The sequence below is a fragment of the Pelodiscus sinensis genome, chromosome 4, assembly GCF_052426305.1.
Source record: "Pelodiscus sinensis isolate ZL-2025 chromosome 4, ASM5242630v1, whole genome shotgun sequence".
In the NCBI taxonomy this organism is placed as follows: domain Eukaryota; kingdom Metazoa; phylum Chordata; order Testudines; family Trionychidae; genus Pelodiscus; species Pelodiscus sinensis.
The window spans coordinates 78,713,792-78,729,624 of record NC_143055.1 but is presented as its reverse complement, the minus strand read 5'-3'; positions in this window follow the sequence as shown (position 1 = coordinate 78,729,624).

The window sequence follows — 15,833 nt, the reverse complement described above, 5'->3', positions numbered from 1 at the left end:
CAGTTTCCCTGTTATTTACTGATAATTAGTCATTGAAAGCAATTATATTGGCCTAACGTTCAAAGATGGTATCCATGGAACCATAGAGATAAAGGCCAGATCCTTGGGATGTCTCTTGAAAGATGTATAGTTTAACATTCAAATGTAAGGGTTGTAGTAAACATGCAGAGAAAACAGGATCATGGCTGGTTGGTTGGCTGTTTTTTCTGGAATCTCTCTTGAACAGCTGAAAACTTGTTTTTCCATTTTTTTTTCTTGACATCCAGATTCTCTGGATTTGTGGGGCAATACACTGCCAGTGCTTTTCTGCCAGTCACAGGCCATTGCCAGGGAAGACAAAACTGTAAGACACCATCTCTAAATAAATAAAAACAAAATCATCACTCTGTTTTAATATCTGCGACAACCTCTGAGGGAAGAGAGTCAGTATTTTTCACAATTTTCCTTTTATTGTTTACTCTCTTTTTATACCTCTTAATCACAATGCAGAGGGTAGGCCCATTACTTCTTTGGGATGTCATCTGGTACAAATTTCAGGGCTAGATATGTTCTGGTGAGTCAAGGCTTATATGTGAGTGATGCCTTTCATGTGACTGGAGAGTAGAAGACTTCAATTTGACTCTCTCCCTTAACTGCCTCATGCTGAATAAATAATTGATGCAGAGAATACTGATTCACTTCAACAAGTCTGAGTTGGCTACTGTGGGGAAAAAATAATGTTTCCCACTACATACACTTTTCTTTATCATCCTTCATATAAAGGAAGGCTCACCAACTTGTGCACATGCCACAAGGCCTAAGCATTGTATTTACTCTTAAAGGAATCATGAGAAATCCTGGACTGAATGCCTGGGAGAATCAGAAAAGCTGGACATGATGTGCTACAGCTGTAGCCATGAGAATTACAGGACAACTAAAAACACTATTTAAGTCAGATGAGGCAATACATATTTGAAATCCATGATAACTACTAAATAAAATAAATTTGGGAGCTTCGCTTTAGTTATGTTTATTTATTTTTAGAGCCATTATTATTTCTGGCAGGTCTGACACAGAAAAAAATGACTCAGAAAGAATCAGTATGTCCACAAGCTAAAGCAAAATGTTTACAACTAGAATAGGACACAGCCAGTTACAGCTGGGTAGCAATCTCTCTAGCACAGACAAATCTACACTAAAATATTGTGACTTATGTCCTGCCAATAATTGTATCACAATAGCGGCTTCTAATTTTTTCTCTGTGATGAATATGTCATATACTATTTGCGTAGTACCTTCCCACTCACCTGCCCGAAGGTTCAAGACGTGTAGAAGTAATAACATTAAATCCCCCACCCAGTACTGATATAATAGCAGTATGAGGCTGACTGACTCAAGACTTCCTGGCCCTTAAAGGAGCATGCTGCCCTGTATGGTGAATCAATTAAGTGTTTGATTAAAATAAAAGGTGTGATGCAGATTGTGCTCATTAACATGCTAATTAAGCTTTTCTAGAAGTCTCACACAGTATAGATGAAATGTGTTCTGAACTCCTGGAAGCTGACCAAGCTGAACCCTAAATTCTCATCTTCACCAGTTGCATGTAGTAAAAAATACCTACTTTGTCTATGCTAGATTTTTAGATTGTATTTCTTAGACAATTTCTAACACCATACCTTTTATCCTTCTAAAGACAAACATTATTTCAAGCAAGAGTGGGGTGAGCAGGGGAAAGTCTTAACAGCTCATTCAGCATTAGGACTATATACACCCTTTAAAGCACAGAGAAAGCAAAACACCACAAAAATTAGAGACAAGATGCTGTCAGTGTATTGGCACATAGATAATGCAACATTTAGAATGTAAATAATAACATGACACTTCAATGAAGACATTTCATTCTTTTTAGGTGACAAATCTGAGGAATTGTCCCAGACTGATTTGTCATTAGAGGAGGTTTTGGGACAAATTGCTAAACTTAACAGTAACAAGTCACCAGATGGCATTGACCCAAGAGTTCTGAAAGAACTGAAATGCGAAATGGGAACTCTTAACTGTGATTTGGAGCCTATCCTTTAAATCAGCATCCGTACCTAATGATTGGAAGATAGCTAATGTGACACCAATATTTTAAAAGGGCTCTAGAGGTGATCCTGGCAATCACAGACCGGTAAGTCTGATGTCAGTACTGAGCAAATTAGTTGAAACTATAGTAAAGAATAAAATTATCAGACACATAGATGGACATAATTTGTTGGGGGAAAGTCAACATGATTTCTATAAAGAGAAATCATGCCTTACTAATCTACTAGAGTTTCAGAGGGGTAGCCAAGTGTCAGCCGAAATGGTCAGGGCAGTGTGTGTGTGTGTGTGTTACACCCAAGTCTTCAACTGCTGAGACGCAAAGTCTCATTGAAGTGGGCATCTTAGGAGGCTGGAGGGCGCCCCGAAAAATAGTTTAACGTCTGTGACTTTACTGCTAGAACTGGGGTCCCGTTGCAGAGGGCAGCCAACAGGCTCTCAGATGCCCCGGCGTGTGTGTGCGCTATACACCCGAGACTTCAACTGCTGAGACCGGGGTCCCTTGCAGTGGGCAACCTGGAGGAGGTTGATGGGCGCCCCAATAAGTTTATAGGGAGAGCTTATAACACCTCAGATTTTAGCTGCTAGAATCCAAGATTTCTTCGCAGCGGGCAGCCTGGGGAGGCTGAGAGGTGCCCCAATGAATCTGCCACCTGGGAGTGACACAATCCAAAACGCCCAAGCTCTCCCTATACCCGTCCCTTTGACCGGCTGAAGTTCTTTTGTTTGTGTTCGGTTCAGGTACAGCAGCACGGGTTCAAGTCAGAAGCTTGACACTCACTGGCTTATTATAGGAGAAAGAAAGAGAAAATAAAATAAAAGAAACTTGGTTCAATATATATATATTTTATAAGTGAATGAGGGCATCCCACTTATTCCCAAAGTTGATAGCTAAATCACCTTACCAAAGGCAGTTTACAATAGAAATGAAGCAGTTTGCCTTAAGAAACTATAATAAAGTAACTAAACTTACAACAGAGAGACAATTAAAGTGTACACATAAAGAAAACACATTGCAGGTATAATTCTCACCCCTGCGTTCCAGACTTGGCGTGGCCAGCATCTTTCTCTCAATCCCTCGGGAAGAAGTAGGGCGAGGTTGGGTGTCCCACGGACCTCGGGAGACAATTAATACCTGCCAGAAGGTGTAGGTGATTGGAGCTCAAATGGGGTGGGCAACTAAACCCTTTTTATACCCCTTGGGTCACATGGGCTTCTTCCTGGTCTCAAGTGGCCAATTAGGAAAAATGGCTTTGAACGCCAAGTTTCCCACGAAGGGTGCAAAGCATAATTCACACCTGGGAAAATGCAGACAGTGGGCACCTCTGGTATGTGATGGGCGAAGATTCCTCTCCTGAGACAGTGCAGGAGTGTCAATTACTGAGACTAGCCATCGCGGTGACGGGAGGCCTCCCAGTCGTCAGCTAGCCCATTTACTGTCTGGTTTCTGTTTATGGTAGAGTCAGGGACAGGCACCACACCTGCGTTCCCAGGGCATCAAAGGCTGACTGCCTTTCTCTTGCTCTCTGGGGGGGGAGGGGAAACAGGATGGGGTTTGTGTCTGGCTACACCAAGTTAGTCTGTAACAGGAAAAACTTAAAGAACCAATAGTCTGATAGCACTTTAAAGCCTAACAAAACATGTAGATAGTATCATGAGCTTTCGTGGGCACTCATGATACCATCTACATGTTTTGTTAGTCTTTAAAGTGCTACCAGACTATTTGTGTTTTTTTAAGTTTAATCTACTAAAGTTCTTTGAGGGGGGTCAGCAAACATGTGGACAAGTGGGATCCAGTGGATATAGTGCACTTAGATTTCCAGAAAGCCTTTGACAAGGTCCCTCACCAAAGGCTTTTAAGTAAGTTGTCATGGGATAAGAGGGAAGGTCCTTCCATGGATTGAAACAAAGGGTAGGAATAAATGGTAAGTTTTCAGAGTGGAGAGAGATAATTAGTGGGGTCCCCCACGGGTCTGTCTTCGAACCGATCCTATTCAATTATATATAAATGAGCTAGAGAAAAGGGTTAAAAACGGAGGTGATAAAATTCACAGATGATACCAAACTACTCAATATAGTTAAAACCAAATCAGACTGTGAAGAGCTTCACAAAGAGCTCACCAAACTAAGTGATTGGGCAACAAAATGGCAAATGAAATTTAATGTTGATAAATGTAAAGTAATGCATATTATCCCAACTATAATCCCAATAATATCCCAATAATCCCAACTATACAAACAATATGATTGGGACTAATTTAGCTATAACTACTCAAGAGGAATTTGGAGTCATTGTGGATAGTTCTCTGAAAACATCCATGCAGTGTGCCGCAGCAGTCAAAAAAGCAAATAGAATGTTAGGAATCACTAAAAAGGGGACAGAGAATAAGACAGAGAATATCTTATTGCCTCTATATAAAACCATGGTACACCCACATCTTGAATACTGTGTACAGATGTGGTTGCCTCATCTCAAAAAAGATATATTGGCATTGGAAAAGGTTCAGAAAAGGGCAACAAAAATAATCAGGGGTATGGAACAGCTCCCATATGAAAGGAAATTAAAAAGATTTGGACTTTTCATCTTAGAAAAGAGGAGATTAAAGGGGGATATTATAGAGGTCTATAAAATCATGACTGGTATGGAAAAACTGAATAAGGAAAAGTTATTTAATTAGTACCACAATCTAAGAACTAGGGGTCACCAAATTAAATTAATAGGCAGCAGGTTTAAAACAAACAAAAGGAAGTTTTTCTTCACTCAGTTCACAGTCAACCTGTAGAACTCCTTGTGAGAGGATATGATGAAGACTAGGACTTTCACAGGGTTCAAAAAAGAGCTAGATAGACTCCTGCAGGTTAAGTCTGTCAATGGCTATTAGCCAGGATTGGTAGGAATGGTGTCCCTAGCCTCTGTTTGTCTGGAAATAGGGGACAAGAGAGGGATCCCTTGAATTTTACCTATTGTGTTCCCTCCCTCTGGGGCATCTGGTATTAGCCACTATTGGCAGACAGAATACTGGGCTAAATGGACCTTTGGTCTGACCTAGTATGGCCATTCTTATGTAAAGTGAATGTCCACAAGTTTGTATTTTACAGAGAAGCTGTGATCAAAATTCTGGTAGCTTAATGATGTATCATTTGGAACTCCTTGAGCTTATTCTGGTCATCTGCTCTCCTAAATAGCAACTGCAGGGTATAACTAGGCTCCAGTGATAATTGCTCTCAAACAAGCAATATGCTGCATGCACGGGAATGTTGTTTAATTAACGTTCACCAGGTGGTTCTTAGACAACCACTAATGGCAAGAGCAGCGCTGGTTGCAAGACCCAATTAGCGCATGTCATATTCATGCTGCTGGCTTTTTTTTCCATTTATAACTATTCAACAAAAATGGTCCCTGAGACACTGGCAGGCTCTGCCTAGAATGTTGCAATGTGCTATTATCAAAGCACCATCAATTTCTTAATACATTTTGTAAACTCGGAAGCCGGCTTTGACATGTCACTGACTCATAGCAAAACAGATGCAGTAATATCTGTAAAAAAAGATTTTACATGAAAGCAATAGTGAATACTGGCCTGTTGGAGCTCATGGAGGGTGTGAATACCTCACTGTTCATTTTGGGCCAGTTTCTGTGCCCTTACATCATACAAAGGGAGGAAGGATAACCCAATCAGCCACAAGATAAGAGACCCATATTCAATTTTGTACTCAACTCTGGACTTCTGAGTAACCTTGGGCAAGTCACCTAGCCTCTCTGTTGCTCAGTTTCCCCTTCATAAAAAGGGCCTCAGAGGAGAGAATAAAATAAAAATGCTCAGTGAAATATGAAAATGACTCTTCTGTGACTAAGACAGTGACATGATACAGAGCTCATATAAATTCATTCCCTATTTCATATGCAATCTCACTCATTTCAACTGGACTGCTCACTCTGGTACCACCACCCTGAATAAAGAGAACAGAAGTTTGTCTGTTGCTCCTAAGTGGCTAAGAAATTTCAAGCAGTGCTGTGCTGAACTCAAACAGATCCTTTATTTTTAAGTGTGCAAATCTTTTTTTTCTATGGAGCACCCTTGTGTGTCAGGACAGGTGCATTGCCCGCAGGCTGGTCTATTCAAATAATGTCAGCCCACCTTGATTACACACCAGCCAAGTTACATCAAGACTAATTCAAATTTAGGTTTAAGGGCACAAAGCAGAGGTGCAAGATTTTTTGATATAGGACTGTGCCTGTACTAGTGGGTGTTTTGTGCAAGGGAAGGGGGCAAGGAGCCTTTAGCCCTCATTCCCCCATTTGCACAGTTCACAAAACCTCTGGCCAAAAGTCCAGCTCCTGACCCTCTAGTTGGACTCCCACACCCTCCAAAAAGGCCATGTGATATTATACTGTCTTCCTGGGAGAAAGGGGAGTGATACACCCGTCTCCTTTTCCAGCTTGTAACAGGGAGAGGAGGTTCCTTCCTCCCTTTCCTTCACTTCCTTTCTCTTCCTTTCCCTCCACTTACATGATTGTTGTCAGGGGCTCACCAGCCCTTTCATTTGGATCTTCCTCTTCTCCTCCCATAGGTATCTCTTCGTGGCATCTAACATAGACTGGTAATTCCATATCTTTGTGCTGATTAGCATTCAGCCACTGTGCCATCACTGGGACATGTGCAGCATGCTGAGTTTTGGTTCAAACAGCACCACCCTGTGCAAATTGCTGCCCCTTCACTGCTTCTGACAGTTTCATAGAGCCCAGAGCTCTGTGGTCACAAATTTGGATGCTTCTTGGTATCCCAATGGTCTGAATGGTTGTGAGAGCCCTCAGCAGAAACTTTATATATAAACCCTAGAGATAGTAGAATCACAGAATGCTAGAACTGCAAGAGACCTCAAAAAGTCATCAAGTCCAGTCCCCTGCCCTCATGGCAGGACCATGCACCATCTAGATAGCAGGCACAGTAGTATAAAGAGTTTCCAGGCAGTTCTTTATTGCCCATCTTCCAGAACACCTAGTGCAACATACACACCACCCTTTAGAAGTTATTATAACTGAAACCAAACAGATTTTACTCTTCATTCAATCATAACATTTATCCCCTTGCCATAACCACTAGGGATCACTGAACATGACAGGCATACTACATAATGTACCCTTTACTTGACATTCTGCCTCATAAAACACAAAAAGGCAACTGCCAACATTACAATGAAAAAGAAGTGGCAGGATTACCTTACCCTATAATGTTGATCCTCCAGGACTGCCATTTGTGATGGCTATGAGTACAAGAATGATGGAATTTTTATCAAAGTCCTTCAGAAGTGCAGAAAAGATGCAAGAGGTGGATGCAGACAGATACAAGAGTGCAAGGAAACAACAGGACAATACAAGTCAGCATGGTAAGCTGTGGTTTCAGCAACCAGCACTGTCAATTTCTTTGTAGGCATCACAGAAAAGGAGAGTTTTAAAGAAGGTGTTGAGGGTGGATAATGAGATCACTTTACAGATGTTTATGTGATGCTCCTCCCATGCTTGAGAGGCAGCTATGGGGAAAGGACCAGGTTGCTTGTTTGCAAATTTAACAAGTGAATGATGGAGGCAAACATCATAGGCTGATTAGAAATGGGCATCAACCTTTGATCATGAATAAGTGATAGTAAGTATAGTGGGGAAAAGGCTGTGAAGGGCCTTGAAAGTTAAGACAAGCAGGTTATGTTTGATGATATATAGAGGAGAGAGAGCTGGCCAAGGGAAGCCAAAGATGGATTATATAATCAAAGTGATGGACTAGGAAAGTAATCTTTGCAACAGCATACAGAAGGGTATGAGCAGGACCAGATTACATTTGTCAAGAACACACACAAAAGAAGGATGCAGAAGTTGAGTTGCACATGAATTTTGGCTTTATGAATGCAATGTTTTGTGCAAAGAATCATCAGATTTAAACACAGCCTGCATGTAAAGCCACAGAGAGATGTCCAAGTCTTTAAGTAAGACTCGGGTTACAAGATTGACAGAAAGGAAATAGCCGGGTGTGTGTGTGGAAGGGTGAAGATTAAGAGCTCTGTTTCAGGCATGATTTACTTGAGCTGATGGCTAGACATCTATGAGGGGATGCTAGAAAGACAGGTCAGGATTTTAGTTTGGGCAGAAGGAGACAAGTCTGGCATAGAGAGATAGAACTATTATCATCAATATACAGCTAACAGTTGAACTGGCATTTGCAGAGGAGAGTACCCAGAAATCAGATGCAGAGGGAGACAGGCAGGGTAATCTCCCTCTCTCTCTGTGGAACCCCTCCCCTAGAAAGTTGGAGGATGCAGGTGGAAGATCCCCAACAGACAAATGAAGGAGCAATGAGAGGTGGGAGAAGAAGCAGAGGAAGACAGAATTCGCAGAAGCTAAAGGACAGGATTTCAAGAAAGAGCATGATGGATGGAGTACTGGGTTGAAACTCTGGTTAGGAAGAGTTCATAAAAGACTTCAGTGACAGTGTTTCTGTGGAGAGCTCTAAGTTGGAACTAGAGGAAAGGAGCACCAGACAATGACCACAGACCTGTTTGAGGATGAAATGGAAAAAGGGGGTGAAGGTGAATGGAGAGGCAAATGAAGTCAATTACATGTTAAAAAGAGATTGGTGAGACTAGAGCATGCTTGTATTGTGAGGGGAAAGAGCCAGAGGAGAGTGAAGTGATAGGACAAGAATAAGAGGGGGAAGGAGTGATGATGAGGAAGATCAGGAGATGGGACAGGGAGTCAAGGGCAAGTGGAGAGGAGAGAGAATAGGACAGCAGATGAGGAATGTGTAGAATCTGGTGTTAGTACTCTTCCTTTCCTAAAGCAAACTAATCTTCTTATCAGCCTCTTTTAACTATTTAGTCCTTAAGATGCTAATAGACTATTTGTTGTTTTTTAAGTTTTTCCTGTTACAGACCGGCTTGGCTAACCCTTTGAAACTTATCTACCCAATGTCCTCTTTCTTCCCCCCTTCCTCCAGTGTCCCCCCCCCCTTATTTATTCTTGTTTCTGGACTTCCAACACTCCTTTCATCTGAAGAAGTGGGCTGTGCCCACGAAAGCTCATGATACCATCTATGTTTTGTTAGTCTGGTAGCACTTGAAAGACTATTTGTTGTTTTTTATGCACATTCTGTTCTTGGTGTTTATACAGAAATTGCTCATAGAAGAGTTAATGCCAATTAAAATAGTGATCTTTGTTAACTGGACACTTTCCCACTAGACTTTGGGCTGAGATAGTCTGATCATTTCACAGATGCTACCGAATGGCTGTCAGACCGTAACATTTGCCATTGCTAATACAAGGCAAATAGAAAGCCAGAGGGAATGAAGACAGTAGATCAAATTATGAATCCCTTAAATATCCATTTTTCCCAGGTGCTCTTTTTTAAAACTGTAGTGTTCAGAATGGTCACCTGGGGTTGCTATCTGGCCAATTGACACAGACAAAGCTTTTTTGAAGTGAAGTTAGCCTGGAAAATTGCCCCTTTTTTACACCTTCTCTTCTTGATAGCATATCCTGCTCAAACCTGCTATCTTGAACATGTGTTACATTCACTTATACCACCTTGCAGTGATTCAGCATCATGTCATGTACATTACAATATGGCATCTTTGGATATGTCCCCATCATACTGAGCATAGCAGTGATCACAATACTTCCTTTTGTAATTCTGACAAGTTAGCGGTCAACACTAATAACCGGCACATTGTCATTTGCTTCTTGTGCCTCAATCACAATGTTTGCTAATATGTTAATATAGCACTTAACTTCTAAAGAAATAGGGGGTGGGTCTCAAGCAAAACAACATGGCATTTCTCCAGTGTGACCTCACACACACTGTATGTGTGAGGTCACAATGCCTAGAGGATGCCGTTTTGTAGGACAAATTGGGATCCTCCATGCAGCATCACCTTGTGCATACCATATGTGTGAAGGCATGCCTTGTACGCAACTGTAAAATGCATGCCACCCTAGACTCCACTGACTGAAGAGATGCCAGGGCTGAGCCCCAGCAAGTCCCAGCACAAAATAAGCTTTGTCTTTACACGGACAGCCTAGATCCCATAGAGAACAATTCATCTCTATTTGTGTTATCAGTCTCCTTTGCAAACCTATAGGGTTAGTACTGTGACAACTTAGTAAACTTTAAATAGAGAAAAACCCTGGCAAATGTGTATTTTTTATCAGTTTGCATTTTGGCCCAGATCCAGTTCTCACCAAAGTAAATGCCAGCCTTTCCATCAACTTTAATAGAATTGGGATCCAGGTTTTAGGAAAACTGTTTGCATTTTACATATCATATAGATAGCGCCAAGCGTAAAATCATAATTTTATGAAGGGCATAGAACTGTGACAATGTCCCCAACCATGAGCTTTCAAGTATTACTTTAGCTGACAGTGCTATGTGCATGTAAAAGAAGACTGCTGTTCACACAGAGGAAAGAATGGAGTTCAGTGTGCAAACATACTCGACATCAAGGACGGCTGGTGAAATTCACACCATGCATACTCAGTTTGCTGGTGAAATTCTTTCAGTGGAAACACCATGAAATTTAAGATTTTACATTGCCATTTACATTGTGATGAATTTTCTAAACAAACAAAACAAACAAATAGTGATTTACACAAGGCCTTAAGTATAGTGTCTATTTCGAACTCAGAGCAATATTAATGAAAACAGTAAAAAAAAGAAAAAAAAACCCTCATTTTTCTTTTACATTGTTAGTTCTTGTAACCCTAGCAACTCAGGTGTCAAAATAACAATGGGGACTAAGTATGTGCTTTTTTAATGGGATGTGTGGTTTCCACAGTGACCAAAAGCAACATCATCTGCTGCTTGTCATTCCATACTATGTGACATCTGCCTACGCTTCATGATATCAAATTAAAGGATGCAAATTAGCTGTAACTCATTCTTCTAGCTCACCTTTATTACCTCTCCCCTCCCCCCCATGATCTTCTGATCCTTCTCCAGTTTAGAGAACTATCACTGAATTATCATACAGGCCTTGTCTGATTGACTCAAATAAGAATACTTATATAATTACAGGCAATAGAATTTGGCCTTCAGTAGAACATCAATATCCTACTTAAAGTGAGAAAATGTCTCAAGACATATCATTGCTTGAGAAGTATTTTTATCAACAGTAGTGCCTAAGAGTGCCTGCCAGATGGGGTTCCATTGTGCTAACACAGTTCAACACCTGAGACTGAGATTATAATCCCTGAGTTGGGCACCTAAGGTCCTGTGCAGTGATTCACAAAAGCCATCCCACTAAGCAGTGAGCCACTAAATCTAGCCAATGGGAGGTGCTAATCAGAGGGGTGTGTCCTATGGGTGCCTAAATCCAGGATGCAGGGAGGGAACTCTCTCAACTTGGGATTCTGAGCTGTTAACCCTCTGTTAGCTATGCAGTTAGCAAGATGCTGGGGAGGAGGAGGAGGAGCGGATCTGGCTTAAAGAATTTTTGAGCTCTGTGTATTATGGAAGTTGGGGGCCCTCCCTTTTTGTAAGCTAGACAGCAAATCATCCCCATCCCATGCAGACCCAGAATTTCTCTCTCCCCACCTCATACACAGATCTGCCTGCCTTTACCCCAAATACACCCCAGAATGCCACTCCTCCCACGCACACCCTCCACACACAAAATGCCCCTTCCACTTTTCATACACTCCAACAACCCACCGCTATTTTCCACTTATCCTGGCAGCTCCCACACACATCTTCAAAAGAGCCCTGGCCTACATCCCATTCACTGCAGCTCCCTACCCCATACCTTACCCTCCCACTTTCCCTCTTGCTCTTCACCCTGCAGATCCCTTAATATTCCCCAATTGCCCCAAAGCTCACCATAACTCACCCCAAGTTCCTCACCCATTCCCCCAGGGACATTCTTGGCCATGCATCAGCATCCTCTCACTCAGTGCTTCACTCTCATTCCGGGTTAGGGTGGCTCCTTCTGATTCACGCTGCCCAGCTATAGGAGCAGAACAATCACACAAGCTATAGAAATATACTAATGGGTTTATGTTATTGCCTTTAAAAGACAAATACTGTTTTCTTATCAGATACATCTGTTTACTCTCATTATCTGTCTGATTTTTTAATTCAGTGTAAGGAAAATTAAAACACTCTCTTCATTTCTATTATAAAGTATAATTATTGTGAGAACCTTTCCTTGGTACTCATCTGTAACTTTTAAACTTGAATAGCATATCATAAGAGCAGCAATTAATGATCTTCTCTAATTAAGACTAGGTTTTTTTTACATTCTCAACTGACATAGGGAAATGTCTTTTGCCAAATTCTATACTGACATACATTTTGTACAGCCCCACCAAAGCCCATGCAAAATACAGCTCCTTGAATCTAATTAATTGTTGAAGTGGATTATTTTCATGTGTTTCATGTCATGGTCAAGATTAAAAGCTCAAGACTGGGCTAGATTTAGACACCGAATAAGCATCAGTTAATCCCTGGTGTTCCTGTGACTCTAACGCAAAGTTTGGTTTCTGTGTCTAATTCACTTGTTGCTATTGATGTGTGCGCTCTTCCCTTGCAGTTTCAAGTTCCTTTTATGGTAAAATAAACACAGTGAAATAACATAACACCTAAAACACTCAGTTGCAATGGAGAAAACATGGATATTAATAACATGCACTATGTTCTGTTTTTATAAAAAATATTTTCCTTTAACATATTAGATGCAATGAGTTCTGTTCATAACCTGGGGCCTTTCAACTAGGATATTAATATCATCATCATAATCCCACAGTAAATGCAGCAGAATTCAACGGACTGCAATTTTTCTGTGTTTCCATAACACATCACACATTTTATTCAGTGCACTTCTGGGTAAGAAGTGTTTAATCTCTCTACTTTAATGATAATCCCTATGGTAACTTGTAGCCATTTCTTTCCACAAAATTAAAGTGATCTATGCCTACATTGTTTAATGCCACTGTTGTCCTGTTTTCCTCACAGTGTTATTTTAGTTTTGTATTGCCTTGGGGACTGTAAGGTAATTGATAGCATAGGTGTATGTCTAGACGACATGGCTCTGTCGATAGAGCCATGTAGATGAGTTTACTAGACACAGGGAAAGAAGCAGTGATTTCAATAATCGCCACTTCATTTACATCAAAATGGCCACCACACTGAGCCAATCAGCTGTTTGGTGGCACAGCACGGTAGTCTGGATACTCCATGGTTGACAATGGAAGCCTTTGTCAACCGCTCTGGTAAACCTCATTCCACAAGGCATAATGGAGCAGTTGACAAAGGCTTCTGTTGTCGAGTGTGGAGCATCCAGACTACCGCACTGTGCCACCAAACAGCTGATCGGCATAGCGCGGTGGCCATTTTGATGTAAATGAAGTGGCGATTATTGAAATCACTGCTTCATTTCCCTATGTCTAGTAAACTCATCTACATGGCTCCATTGATGGAGCCATGTAGTCTAGACATACCCATAGAAGCATAGAATTCTGGAACTGGAAGGGACCTAGAGGTTATTGAGGCCAGTCACCTGCCCTCACGGCAGGACCCAGCATCGTCTAGCTCATCCCTGACAGGTGTCTGGAGGTATTCAAGAGCACATTAGACAATGATAGAGATTGCACAACACTTCTCAGAATCTGGTCCCAAGAGTGAAAGCATAGGAGGCTGCTCACACTACAAGACAGGCAGGTGGGCTGCATCTGAGGAGGGCCTGGTTGAGTATAATTTAAAACTATGCAATAAAATAAAACATTAAAATATATGAACAATTAACATACATCAGGAAGCTCTGCCATCCCTGAGAGGCAGTGTTCATCACAGTAGGCTGCCTTCCCAGTCTCTCTCAGGTATAGAGGGGTAGGTAAGGAAGCACTCCATGTTACTTCTGTCATTCATATCACTTATTGTAGTATGAAAAGGCAGCTCCTTGGGACACATGCAGTCTGTTGGGTCAAAGCCCATTACTAGAACAAAGCACCAGCCATCAAGCTAAAAAATGTTCAGACTTGTTCCCATGTCCATATAATTATAGAACTGGAAAGGACCTTGAGAGTCATCGAATCTAGCCCCCTGCTGTCATAGGAGGACCAAGCACTGTCTAGATCATCTCTGACAGGTGTCTGTGTAACCTGCTCTTAAACATCTCCACTGATGGAGATTCCACAACCACCCTAGGTAATTTATTCCAGTGTTTAACCACCCTGACAGTTAGGAAGTTTTTACTTAATGTTCAACCTAAACCTCCCTTGCTGCAATTTAAGCCCATTGCTTCTTGTCCTAGTCTCAGAGGCCAAGGAGAACAATTTTTCTCCCTCCTCCTTATAACACCCATTTAGATTCTTGAAAACTGCTATCATGTCCCATCTCAGTCTGCTCTTTTCTAAACTAAACAAAGGCCAGTCCTTTCAGTCTTCCCTCATAGGTCATGTTTTCTAGAGGATAAAGAGGAAATAGCGGATCCATGTAGCAGAACAACAGCACAGCTAAGGAAAATAATTTTGAATGAAATTAAGATACATTAAAGGCCTTTTTAAAGGGTTTCATTAAATAAATGCCTTTCCATTCTTCATCCCCTCATTACAGAAAGAAGAGGCCTACTTCATTTGAGCAAGATATTTCTGTTATTGATATTTCAGGTAAAAAAAAAAGGTATTTTAGCCACCAATAGGTACTCCGACCGATTCCTTGACAATCATTCCACTACTCTCTAGTTGTTTCTAGAGATCTGTTTTGATTTTTACCAAGAGACAAATAGTCACAGGAACCAGGAGAGCAGGGGATTTGTTTGAAAATTTACTTCCGACTGGAACCCCAAACTGGAAATTTGTTATAAACATGTTGAAAATCTGAAAATCGTAACTGGAATTTCCAATAGGATCCTCGAGATCAAAGGAAAACTGGACTTCTCCTTCCATAAATTCAGTGCGCCAGAGTGGGCTGCTTTGGTGACATGACCATCATTGACTAACTGGGGAATCTCCTTGGAAGGAGGCAATCTCCGTGTGGCAGAGAGCTAATGCAGCGGCTCTCTCACACCTCCCAATGCTCTAAGCATAGGATGCATGATTTAGAGGAAGGGGGCATGGTCATATGAGATAAACCAGAATATCTGGGTAAAACAATAAGTTAGATATAAGCTGTCCTTGTCAATTATGTTAAATTTGTTGAAGGTCTAGTTTACTTAAAAGCCCACATCACACACTTGAGCCAGCATACTGGATACCACCTGAAATCTAAAACTGAAGGACATATCCACCTATTCTAGGATTGTACACTTCCTCCCACACTTTAGTACATTTTTCTTCATTTCTTTCTTGGGTTTTTTACAAGTTTTTATTTTGCTTTTATTTTCAGCTAGGGGAGTGTTTGGGGAAGTAGAAGCATCTTTTGTGAGTGGCATTCTTCTGGTGGGAAGGCTTTTTTGAGAGGAAGTTTTTTTTGCAGCATTTCTAGACTCATCCACTATCTTCTGGAAATTCAATCTATGGCTAGATTCTCTGCACCAAGAACATTTTATGCTCAGTTCTCGCGTGCTTCATTTTAGGCTTTATGCTCTTCACCGTCCCAAAGAAGCACAATTGTTTCAGCAGCTGATAGGCTGAAATAAAGTCTTTCATCTAGCAAAGTCTTGATCCATTAATTATGAATGCCACTGCAAAAGCAGCAACTCTTGGAGGTTTTATTACTTTTCATGGTTTCTCTCTTTTTTTCTTTTATTAATGATTAAGTTGGTTGGTGCATTGCTAATTGAACAAAATTCCT